Below are 11,172 nucleotides of genomic sequence, written 5' to 3'. Positions count from 1 at the left end.
CGGGAGTCTTTGTTCTAGTAAAGAGCTCCTTTCCACTCTCCCAAACTCTGCCCCGCCCTTGACAGGCACAGCGTGGGTGAGGGTCCAGAGTTTGTCAGGTCATTTTCCCCAACAGGACCCAGCACTCTTCCTTCCTGAATCAAACACCTCCAGGTTTCTTCTACACAAATTTTTGTTTGTTTGTTTTTGTTTTTGTTTTTGTTTTTGTGAGACAGGGTTTCTCGGTGTAGCCCTGGCTGTCCTGGAACTCACTTTGTAGACCAGGCTGGCCTCAAACTCAGAAATCCACCTGCCTCTGCCTTCCAAGCACTGGGGTTAAAGGCGTGCGCCACCATTGACCGGCCTAAACAATTATTTTACCACAACAGGAGGGGGGGTGGGCTGAGTCCCCGTGTTAAGACCTGATCAGATCATCACAAACCAGGTAGCCCAGGCTTTCTCTTCGACATTCTTAATTCACATCCAGTCCCCTAACCCTTTTGTGAAAGCTGTTTGACAAGATTTCTTCTCCATTCTCTGGGTCTTTTTTTTTTTTCTCTCTCTCTCTCATTCCTTATGTCGGAGTCACAGAGAAATCTCATGGCACAGTATATGCAAAGCCTTCGGCACAGAGCTTGGTCCATGAGAATCGACAGCTGTTGCTATATCAGACTTGATCTGGAATACACAGGCCTCTTTAGTCTACAGTAGACCACCAAGAGGTGGTGACACATGACTTTAATGCCAGCATGTGAGAGGCAGAGGCAGGTAGATTTCTGAGTTCAAAGACAGCCTGGTCTACTGAGTGAGTTCCAGGACAGCCAGGGTTATACTGTCTTGAAAAACCAATAAACAAATAAACAAACAAACAAAAAATAGTCTGCTATTTCACTGGTCCCTTAAGTCCCAGCTTAAACTTCTCCTCCTCCCGGAAGCCTTCCCTGCCTGTTTGCCCTCTCTCACCCTGAAGGCCTTTACTCTTTGAACGTTTATTGTGGTTTGCCTCAAGCAAGACTTGGCTTTCTTGCCTTGTAAATCATTGCTTTCTATCTAAGTTTTTTTCAATGCTCTCAGTCAAGTCTCTCTCTGAATGAGGCCTGGCTTGGCATGCAGAAGGTGGATAATAAGTGTTACGACTTGCTTGTGTGTCCGGCAAAGAGAGGCAATAGTGAGTGAGATTTGAAATCAGAAAGTCTAGGGATCCCTCACAAAGTCCTGCCCACTACGTCCTAGCTGAACAGCCCTGGGCAGGTCAGCTGTGGGGCCACCTCTCGGAACCTCCATTCCCTCAACCACCCAATACAGAGAAAGCTGCTACTCGGCCTGGGGCCAAGATCTTCCCTCTCGTTCACAGGACAGTAGAAATGATGGCCACTGGTCTGTAGCAAGACCCTACCACATGCACTTCACTCTGGCGCTTCCTGATCCCCACACCATACCACACTACACTGTTATTATCCCCATTCTACAGATGAGGGCACCTGGAAGGAATTGTGGCTGAGCAGGTTTGGAGCCGAAGCAAGGCCCCAGGGCCAGGGAGGGAATGGAGGTGGCAGGGAGGGGCCGGGAGAGAAGAAGGGAGCCAGCAGCCAGTGAGGGGGCTGAGAGCCAGTTCTCTGTGGTTGAGTTTCGGGTAGTTGGGGTTGGCTTTGGAGTTTCGCTGCCTGGGAACGGATGGATTCCTGTGAGAGGTGTGGGCATGGATCAAGCAGGAACCCTGCAGCTTGAGTTCTTGCTCCTTCCATCCGTGCTACATGCTGCGATGTCAGTCCGGGTGCTAGACCTCGAAGCTTTGACTCTTACACCTTTGAAGTCGGATGGCAAAGTGGGTTTTTCTGGGACGCCCCACGGAATCCATGGAAGGGTCCCAGGTGCGTCCTCGGTGTTTGATGCAAACACCCAGCTGTGTGCTTTTATGCTTATTTTTATTGTTTGATAGTAGTCATGGTGCTTCGGAAATAGGGTCTCACTATGAAGCTATGACTAGCCTCTCTCTGTAGACCAGGCTAGCCTCAAACTCACAGAGATCCACCCGCCTCTGCCTCCCAAGTATTGGGATTAAAATCATACGCCATCAACCCGGCATGGTGGCCTGCACCTTTTAACCTCAGAGGTTGGGAGGCAGAGGCAGGCAGATCTCTGAGTTCGAGTCCAACCTGATCTACATAGTGAGTTCCACAAAACAGCCAGGGCTACATAATGAGACCCTGTTTCAAAAATCAAAAATCGAGGGGAGGGGAGGGGAGGGGAGAGGGGGTCTTCGGAGGGGAAACCAGGAAAGGGGATAACATTTGAAATGTAAATAAAGAAAATATCTAATAAAAAAAAAATCAAAGCGTGTGCCACCGTGCTTATTTTGTTGACGCCTCTGAGTTATCTTGTAACAGGTCCAGCGTGAGCACATGAAGAAACTAAGCATGAGTCATACAGGCAGTGGTTCTCAACCTCCCTTATGCTGACGGAGACCCTGTAATACGGCTCCTCATGTTGTAGAGACCCCCATAAATCAATTTCATTGTGACTTCATAACTGTGATTTTGCTACTGTTATGAATTGTGATTTAAATATCTGTGTTGTCTCGTGGTTTTAGGCAACCCCTGTAAAAGGGTCATTCAACGACCTCCCCCCCAAAGGAGTCATGACCCGACCCACAGGTTGAGAACCTCTGATGTAAAGGGATTTGACAAAAGGTTGCATAGGAATGATGACATTAAGACCAAACTCAGATCTCTGTCTCCCAAGGCACTGAAGTCTTTTTTAAAAAAGATGTACACATAAAAAGGATTTTATGTGTACAATTGCTTTGCTTGCATATTGGTTCTGGTGCCGAGTGCGTGCCTGGTGTTGGGGGAAGTTACTGATGGTTGTAAGCCTACATGTGGGTGCTGGGAATTGAACCTGAGTCCTTCACAAAAGCAACAAGTACTCTTAACAGCGGAGCCAACTCTGTGGAGCCATATACCAAGAATGTTGAACAAAGCACCAGTCTCAGAAATCCAGGCCTTGTGGTGAGCCAGGGGTACCTGGGCCGCAGAAGGGATGTGCAATCCCAGAACTTGGAAGCTGGAGGTGAAGGCAGCAATTCAAGGTCAGCCTCAACTACATAGTCTTAGGATAGTCTGGACTATATGAGACCCTGTATACATAATACATAATACATACATACATACATACATACATACATACATACATGCATACATACATACATACTGCTCACAACTGGGTACATTAGGGATGTTTCAAACCATTCACCAGACGATGAAATGGTGACTCAGGATATTAAGGACCTGCCTGAGGCACAGGGCTAATATCAAAATCCTTATCTAAGCCAGGCACAAAGAGTCTTGGAAAAGTCCCCAAACTGGTGCAAACTGCCATTCTCCATGTGGGTCATCCGCTGGTGTGTCTCCTAAAAAGTCTCTCAGATGCCTCTGCTCAAAATCCTGTTTAGCAGTCAGGTCATGATGGCACATGCCTTTAATCCCAGCACTCAGGAGGCAGAGGTAGGTGGATTGCCAGGTTCAAGGCCAGCCTGGTCTACGGAGTGAGAGAGCAAGTTCCAGGGTAACCAGGACTATACAGAGAAACCCTGTCTTGATAAACAAATAAAAAAAAAATACTGTTTATCAAAGCCAGAAATACTTGGTACAGGCTTCTCAGAGAGCCAGATGTGGTGAGTCACACCTGAAATCCTGGCACACTTAACCAGGAGGATGGCCCTAAGTCTAAGTCACCCTAGGCTACATAGCGAATACCAAACCTGCTAGGGTTAGAGAGCAAGTCTCTCATTCGTTCTCTGTCTGTCTGTCTGTCTTTCTGTCTCTCTCTCTCTCTCTCTCTGTGTGTCTCTCTCTGTTTCTCTCTCTGTCTCTCTTTCTGTCTCTCTCTGTCTCTCTCTGTCTCTGTCTCTCTGTCTCTGTCTCTCTCTCTCTCTCTCTCTCTGTCTCAGGGCTAGAGAGCATGCATGAGACCAGAGAGATGGCTCACCAGTTAGGAATACTTAGTGTACTTGCAGAGGATCGGACCCAGGTTTGGGTCTCCCGCATCTACATAGTGTCCCAGCATCTACATAGTGGCTTCCAACTGCCTGCAATCCTAATTCCAGGGCATCCTGCATGTAGATGGTACACACAATCACACAGATGTGCACACACAATCACACAGATGTGCACACACAATCACACAGATGTGTACATACAATCATACAGATGTGCACACACAATCACACAAATGTGTACATACAATCATACAGATGTGCACACACAATCACACAGATGTGCACACACAATCACAAATGTGTACACACAATCATACAGATGTGCACACACAATCACACACACACACACATTTATTTTATATTTTGATTCTTTCAGACTGGGTCTCTCTATATAGTCCTGATTGTCCTGGAACTTGCTATGAAGACCAGGCTTGCCTCGAACTTGCAGAGGTATGATCCGCCTGCCTCTGCCTTCCAAGTGCTGGGATTATTTAAGTCATGGGCCACCACTCCCATCATAAACTGGACAGGCAGACACACACACACACACACACACACACACACACACACCATATACAAAAATAAAATTTAGAATCTCTTTTCTGGGTTTTTGTTTGTTGGTTGGCTTGTTTTTTTGTTTTGTTTTGTTTTGTTTTGTTTTGTTTTTTCAAGACAGGGTTTCTCTGTGTAGCCCTGGCTGTCCTGGAACTCACTCTGTAGACCAGGCTGGCCTCGAACTCAGAAATCCGCCTGCCTCTGCCTCCCAAGTGCTGGGATTAAAGGCGTGTGCCACCACTGCCCGGCTTTTTTTCTGGTTTTAATATGTACTGATTTTATGTGCATTGGTGTTTTGCCTGCATGTATGTCTGTGTGAAGGTGTTAGATCCTGGAGTTACAAGATAGTTGTGAGCTGCCAGGTTGGGAATTGAACCCAGGTCCTCTGGAAGAGAGCAGTAGTGCTCTTAACTGCTGAGCCAGCTCTCCAGCCCCAAATGTTAGAATCTTAAAACAAACAAACAAACAAACAAACAACAACAACAAAACAGAAACAAAAGACAAAAAAAAAAAGTGTCAGGCATCCTGAAGACCTAGTCCTCCTGTTCCAGTTCCCTGCCACCACATGTCACCACATGTCCAAAGGGATAGAAGTCAGGCAGGTAGGTGTACAAGGGAGAAAAATCTCCACGCATCCCTCCCTCATCTTTGTGCTTTCTATTAAACCTGCTGTTTCAGTGGTGGGAGCCGGGGGTTGTGGGAGCTAGGGGTGGGGTTGGGGGGGTAGAGGTGGAGTAGGGGTGGGGGTAGGCGTTAAAGAGCTGGAGCAATCATGCACTGATAGTATAGCATTGATCTAAAAGTATAAGGCCCTGGGTTCGATCCAACAGGGAGGGTATGAGGGAGGAAGATGTTGCTGTCAGTGAGGCTACGCCAAAGGAGAACCATGGCTGCGGGGAGGGATTGCTGCAGGGAGGGGAGGCACTGCTTCAAGCCTGGGCCCGGCCTTCCTGCTTGTTACATACATTCAGTGTGGAGAGTTAAGTTCATAGAGCCTGGTACTTCATCCTCAAGTCCTGTGCTCTCTTTTTTTTAAAGAATTATTTATTTATTTAATATATATGAGTACGCTGTTGCTCTGAGGGCATCGGATCTCACTCATTACAATGGTTGTGAGCCACCATGTGGTTGCTGGGAATTGAACTCAGGACCTCTGGAAGAGCAGCCAATGCTCTTAACCGCTGAGTCATCTCTCCAGACCAAGTCATGTACTCTTGTGCAGACCACTGCACCACCCTGTGCCTCCGTTCTTCCCCTGAAAAATGAGGCTGTCGCTGTCTCACAGGTTATTGTATTGAAGTGAATCTGAGATGGGGATATGAATGTGCCTGGTGTGTGTGCCTGGTGTGTGTGTGTGTGTGCCTGGTGTGTGTGTGCCTGGTGTGTGTGTGCCTGCCTGGTTGCCTGGTGGGGGAAGGCTGAGGGCTGGTGTGTGTGTGTGCCTGGTGTGTGTGTGCCTGCCTGGTTGCCTGGTGGGGGAAGGCTGAGGGCTGGTGTGTGTGTGTGCCTGGTGTGTGTGTGTGCCTGGTGTATGTATGTGCCTGTGTGTGTTTCATGTGCCATGGCTGGTGTGTTTGTGCATGGAGGCCAGAGGACAACGTGCAGAAATTGGTTTTCTCCTTCTCCCGCCTGGGTCCTGGCGATTCAATGCGGGTGCATGAACATTGATGAAGCAGCCTGGAAATTTAGGAGGACGCTTCTCCAGGGAATATGTAGCACCCAGTTAACATCCCCAGTCACTTGGGAGGTGGCTTTAAAACCACCCTGAGCATCTCCTACCCACTCACTGGCATGGCCAGCACGAGAGAGATGGACACCAGCAAGTGTTGGCCCGGATGTGGAGAAATCCGAGCCTCGTGCATGGCTGGGAGCGGTGAATTAGTGCAGCTGCTTCAAAAACAACTTGGGGGGTTCTCAAAAACCCACACACAGACAGATCAGGCCTGTGGTCTCGGGATTCAGGCTAAGCACTGTGGCCATATCTCAGACCCCTCCTCCTGTTAAATCAATATATAGATGAACGAATAAAACTTAAAGTCTGGGCAGGACATGCACCTTTAGTCACAGCATGTGGGAGGCAGGCAGAGCTCTGTGAGTTCAAGGCCATCCTTGGCTACAAGGTGAGACTTTGCCTCAAATACATTAAGGCAAACAACTCTAGTGTGCTCTAGCAATAGTAATCCTGGATATAAATTTAAAAGAATTGAAAACCTAGCCTGGCGGCGGCAGTGCACACTTTTAGTCCCAGCACTCGGGAGGCAGAGGCAGGCAGATCTCTGTCAGTTTGAGGCCAGCCTGGTCTACAGAGCTAATTCTAAGCTAGCCAGGAAACACAGAGAAACCCTGTTTTGAGAAACAAAACAAAGAAGAAGAAGAGGGCTGGTGAGATGGCTCAGCGGGTAAGAGCATTGGCTGCTCTTCCGAAGGTCCTGAGTTCAATTCCCAGCAACCACATGGTGCCTCACAACCACCCGTAATGAGAGTCTGAAGTCAGCTACAGTGTACTTATGTATAATAAATAAATCTTTAAAAATAAAAAACAAAGGAGAAGAAGAAAACCCTTCTCTACATAAAAGTGTGTACACAAACTAGGCATTGCGGCACGTACCTTCGGTTCTAACAGAGGCAGAGGAAGGTGTGAGTTCCAAGCCAGCCATGGCTACATAAAGGAGACCCTGTCAAACAAACAAGTGTGGTCACAAGTATTCGTAGCGACTCTGTTTTTAATGACTCCAAAGTAAAAATGACCCAGTCGCCATTAACTGATAAATGGATAAATTAAATAAACTGTAAACTGTAGCCATATAGCCGGTGTGTATATCTGTGTGTTTAGGTTTTCTGAGATAGGGTTTCTCTATGACTGTCCTGGAACTCACTCCTTAGGACCAGGTCAGCCTTGAACTCACAGAGATCTACCTGCCTCTGCCTCCTGAGTGCCGAGATTATAGGCTCAGTCTATCTATCTATTTATCTTGCCATGAAAAGAAAAGAAGGACCATTTACACCCCAACATGAATGAGCCTTCGAAACATTTAACCAAGTGGAAAAGTGCCAAAGGCTACATATTATAGGATCTAGTTTGTGTGAGCCGCCAAGAGAAGTCCAGGAATGGGCAGTCTACATAGAATGAACCATGTTTCCTGGGGAGGGAAGGAGAGCTCATAGCAGGCCCTGTTTCCACCTATCTGCGAGATTGTAAGTCTTTGTTTTCTCAAACTCGAGGGTGATGCGCTGCTGGTGAGCCTGCATTCTTTCAAGCAGTGGGCTCTGCAAGTCCTCTCTCTGGCTTGCCTGGTGTCCTTCTCCTCGGTGCCTTTGAATGAAGGGCTGGAGCGAAAGGGGAAGGGCGCCATCTAGAGGGCAGCTGCCGCACCTGGCGCATGCGTAGACAGAGGAGAGAAGTCTGAGACCCTGGTGGGAAAGCCCAGGCTTCCAGTTTGGGCAGATTCTTTCCAGATGTTCCCAATGTTTTTCACAGATGTTGGGACATGCGGAGGTGACCCCACATGAAAGAGGGCCATCCATCTGCACATATAGCTCAGTGATAGAGTGCTTAAGGGGGCGTTTGTTCACTACAATCTCCAGAAGGAAAAAAAAAATGCTGCTCTTTGGGTGGGTGGGGTCGAGGTAGAGAAAAGGGTGGGAATAAAAACCCTGTCTCGAAAAAAAAAAAAAAAAAAAAAAAAAGAGTAATCAGAACACATTACATGCATGCATGAAATTGCCAAAGAATAAATTTAATTTAAACATTAGCTATTTAAAAAAAAAAAGGGGGGGTGGTGGTTGAGACAGGGTTTCTCTGTGTAGCCCTGGCTGTCCTGGAACTCACTCTGTAGACCAGGCTGACCTCGAACTCAGAAATCTGCCTGCCTCTGCCTCCCAAATTTTGGGATTAAAGGCGTGTGCTACCACTGCCCGGCTTTTAAATTTTTTAAAGGCTGGTCTAATTCGTGGTGACGCATGCCTTTTATTCCAGCACTCCGGAGGCAGAGGCAGGCGGATTTCTGAGTTCGAGGCCAACCTGGTCTACAAAGTGAGTTCCAGGATAGCCAGGGCTATACAGAGAAACCCCGTCTCAAAAAAAAAAAAAAATTTTTTTTTCCCTAGATTTAGTGGCTCATGCCCATAATCCCAGCACTTGGAAGGATGAGGCAGGAGGATTGCCAGTAGTAGCTCAAGGCCAGTCTAGAGTCAGACAGAGAGAGAACCAATTGAGGTGTCTAGAGTAGTTTTGGGGGGTGGCATGCTCAATCTGTTTTCCCCTACTATTCCTTGTCTCTTTCTGGCTTAAGCTCTAACAAGCAGCTCCCCACCATGCCCCCCCCCCAGCATCTTTGACCTCCAGCCTTTTCACATTTTAGCCCTGAGTTCTGATGAACACAACTTTTCTCCCAACTGCCTCTGCCTCTGCCACCTCTGCATCTCAGGGTTCTGCTTAAAGCATCTTTCTTCACCCCCAACCCTGAGAAAAACATCCTGTGCCTTCTAGCACTCTTCTCTCTGTCTCTGCCTTTCTCTCTCTCTCATCTTTTTTTGCAGATGTTTTTGAGATGGGGTTATCAGGCAGCCCAGGTTGACCTACAACATTCTATGTAGCCAAGGATAGCTTTGCGCTCCTGTGTCATTTGATTCGACCTCCTGAGTGCTGGAATTACAGATGTGTATCAACAGACTTGGTTTCTGGATTCTTGGATAAGGCCTCACTGTATAGCCCAGGCTGACCCCCAACTCGAAATCCCCCAGGCCTTGAGCACAAGGTGAGAAGGACCACAGATGAGCATCACCAGGCCCCTTGCCTTCCTTTTAACCTGTTACATCATTGAGAATGTCAAGCATTCTGTGTTCATTCCTGATTCAAAGTATTCTTGATTAAAAACAAAAAACAAACAAGACACCCAGGGCTGGAGAGATGGCTCAGTGGTTAAGAGCACTAGTTGCTCTTCCAGAGGTCCTGAGTTCAATTCCCAGCAACCACATGGTGGCTCACAACCATCTGTAATGAGATCTATCGCCCTCTTCTGGTGTGTCTGAAGACAGCTACAGTGTATTCATATACATAAAATAAATACATCTTAAGGAAAAAAAAAAAAAAAGAAAAAACACCGGATGTGGTGACGCACGCCTTCAATCCCAGCACGCGGGAGGCAGAGGCAGGTGGATTTCTGAGTTTGAGGCCAGCCTGGTCTACAAAGTGAGTTCCAGGACAGCCAGGGCTATACAGAGAAACCCTGTCTCAAAAAACCAACTAAACAAACAACCCCCCCCACACACACACACACATACACAAACCCAGCTGTGCCTTATGCTTCAGAGCAATAGAAGTAAAACTTTGGAGTCGATGTGGAGTCCACATGAAGGTGAGTGGTGGAGTCCCGGCCTGGCACACACAACGCCCTGGAGTAGTGTCACCTGGAGTAGCGTCACCTGGAGTAGCGTCAAGCGCTGGCCCAGTCTGAGCAGATCCTTGATCTCAGCCTCCAACAAAACCAAGGTGGCCCCAGTTGCCATTGACTTTAGGCAAAGGGCTTGGAAAGAATCAGGGTGTGGGAGTTGGAGAGATGGCTCGGGACCTCTCATCTTCCGGAGGTCCTGAGTTCAATCCCCAGCAACTACATGGTGACTCACAACCATCTACAGTGTGATCTAGATCCGATGCCCTCTCTGGCGTGTACGTGTCCATGCAGATAAACACATATACATAAAATAAATAAATCTTAAAAAAAAAAAAAACGAAACAAAGAGCAGGGCATGGTGGCATATGCCTTTAATCCCAGTACTCAGGAGGCAGAGGCAGGCAGATTTCTGAGTTCAAGGCCAGCCTGGTCTACAGAGTGAGTTCCAGGACAGCCAGGGTGAAACAGAAAAACCCTGTCTCAAAAAACAAAAAACAAAACAAAACAAAACAAAAACAACAACAACAACAACAAACAAAAAAAGAAAGAAAAAGAAAACGAAAAAACAGGTGTGATGATCAGTACACAGATTTACTCCCAGCCGTGGGGAGGCAAGTTCTCTGTGAGTTCCAGAACAGACAGACAGCCTTTGGGATCTCACTGGTGTTGGGTGGTGATGGCTAAGGCCCATCCCCAGAAACTGACAATGACCCCGGTTCACACCATCCTGCTGTATCTTCGCTGGACACCAGTTCCATAGTGTGGCTGTTTACGTGCTCTGCCTGCCTCGTTAGATTAAAGATGCTCCCTGTCCAGCTCCACGCCTCCTGTCAGGCTTCGTCTTCACAAGGGGAAGGGGGAGTAGATGTTAGCCCCTTGATAGAAATAGTTTCGGGCCACTGACCCAGTCTCTGGAGCGTCGTGTCTGGGGGAAAATACTGAGTCAGGGCCCTGGAAGGGCCATGTGTCACCTCGGAGGCTGACATTCTCCTGCATTTCCTTCTCCAAGGCCCCGGGAGAAAGAACCTTAGCGTCTACCTTAGTTTTTCCCTCTAACCCACTTCCCCTCCTACAGCAGGCAGGTCACGGCAGGGGCCAGTATTTTGAGTTAATACTGTTTAGGTTGACACTCTTAACTGCCTGGTTTTTTTCCCTCTTTGAATATTCTCTGGAAGCCTCCGCTTAAGCCTTCATAAGTAGGATAAGAATTCCCACCCCAAAGGGTGAGCGAGCCTAAGATCTAAGAGG

The sequence above is a fragment of the Mus musculus genome, chromosome 4 (genome assembly GCF_000001635.26).
Source record: "Mus musculus strain C57BL/6J chromosome 4, GRCm38.p6 C57BL/6J".
In the NCBI taxonomy this organism is placed as follows: Eukaryota; Metazoa; Chordata; class Mammalia; order Rodentia; family Muridae; genus Mus; species Mus musculus.
Note: the sequence above shows the minus strand (reverse complement) of the source record.